The sequence below is a fragment of the Macaca mulatta genome, chromosome 10 (assembly GCF_049350105.2).
Source record: "Macaca mulatta isolate MMU2019108-1 chromosome 10, T2T-MMU8v2.0, whole genome shotgun sequence".
Lineage (NCBI taxonomy): Eukaryota > Metazoa > Chordata > Mammalia > Primates > Cercopithecidae > Macaca > Macaca mulatta.
In genome coordinates, this window is record NC_133415.1 from 38,963,110 (window position 1) to 38,965,000 (window position 1,891).

The following is a 1,891-nucleotide window of genomic DNA, read 5'->3' on the forward strand; positions in this document are numbered from 1 at the left end:
GCGCCCCTCCCACGCGGGGAAGGGCGCCGCCTGGTCTGGCGAGCGCACGTCCCGTGCTCCCCTCTGGCGGGGGAGCGCGGGCCGTGTGAGCGGTGGCGGTGGGCTCGGGCCGGCCACGCGTGCGCCGGCCGGCCGCCGAGGGGCTGCCGTTCTGCCTCCGATCGGTCGTGTGTGGGTTAACTGGAGGCGCCTTGCCTCACAGAAAGGAGGTGGGTGGACGGCGGGGGGCCTTGGGGGCTGTGCGCACGCGCGCCGGCCGGGCCCCTGCCCTGACCGCAAACGCTCCAGGTTGCCGCAGGTTTCTTCTCGCGCCGCAGGCCCCCTCCCTTCCCCAGGCGTCCCTGAGCGCCTCTGCGGGCCCGACGAGGGGCGACTGGCGGGTGGGGAGCGTGACCCACCCTCGGTGAGAAAGCCTTCTCTAGCGATCCGAGAGGTGTGCCTTGGGGTACCGGATCCCCCGGCTCGCCGCCTCTCTCTGTGTTGTGGTAGCGCTGCCGTAGCGACTCGCCTGCAGAGAACCCTCCTCCTCCGCTGCCCCCGCCTCGATGGGATGAGGTGGGGGGACAGTGAGGGTTCCGCCGGACCCCGCGGCGGGGGCCGAGCGCGCGGCTCGTCGTCTACTGTGGCCCGCGCCTCCCCCTTCCGAGTTGGGGGAGGATCCCGCTGGGCCGGGCCCGACGTCCTAGCGGATGGGAAGGCTGCTGCGAGCGGCGGGTGCGCGTGGCACTCCGTCTGGCGCGCGACGCCGCTCTCCGCTGTGAGCCGGCTCTCCGCCCGCTCCCGTGCCGAGCCGCGACCGCTGCCGATGACCGCGTTCGCGTGGCGCGGGGTGTGGGGCCGCCTGGTCCTTGGGGAGCGAGCCGTCCCCACGGGGCGGCGCGCCGGTCTCCCGGAGCGGGACCGGGTCCGGGACGGACGAGAGACGGGCGACATGTGGCCCCTGGTGTTGGGCTTGTGGCTGAGGTTGCTTTGGGGCCGCCGGTGGCGGGACCCGGGGCTCGTGAGGGGGTTGCTCGGTGGGCTGCCCAAGGGCCGTTCGGCGTCCCAGGCGGGGCGCTGCGGGACCGCCCTCGTGTCTGTGGCGGTGGGATCCCGTGGCCGTGTTTTCCTGGTGGCCCGGCCGCGCCTGAGGGTTGCTTGCCCGAGTTAGCCCCCTGCGGGTTCCCCGTGCCCTCGTCTCCGTGGCCCCCTGGCTCCTTGCCTGCCTTGTGCTCCTTTTCCCTGTCCGCCGCCTGCCGATCCTCTCTTCCCCGAGCGGCTCACCGGCTTTTATGCTGTTGGCCGCCCCGTCTGGGCCCGAACCCGGCTCCGCCTTCTGGGGGCGTCGCCGCCGCCGGCCACGCTGGTTGGCCCGGTGTCCGCGTACCCCCACGGCGCGCGCCTTCGGGGCCAGGTCGGTGGCGGCCCGGTGGGCGCCCGGAGGGTTTGGGTCGGCCTTGCGGTGCGTGTTGGGGGGAAGCGGGCTCCGGGGGCTCTGGCCGCGTGCGACTGGGCGTGGCGGTGGGGGAGCCGCAGGGATCGCTGAAGGCCTGGTCGGCCGCTCCAGGTGCCACGCGGGGCCGCCTTCGTGCTCGGAGGCTGCTGGCGGTGAGACCCCCGCGTGCGTCCTGGTGGCGGTCGACTGCGCCGGAGGCGTCCCCCGGCGCCCCCCCCTCCCCGCTTGGCCGCCTGCCTCGCCCGGCGTCTCGTCTTGTCCCGGCCCGCTCTTCCGCATCGGGTCGGCGCGCGGCCCCCCCCAACCGGGTGCGCCTCGCTTCCCGGGCCTGCTGCGGCCCTCCCCCGAGGCGTGTGGTCTCGGGCGTCGTCGGCGTCGTGGGGGGGGGGAAGGCCTGTCCTCTCCCCGCGTGGCGTTGCCCCGTTCGGCGCGTGCGTGCGCCCGAGTGCGGCCCGG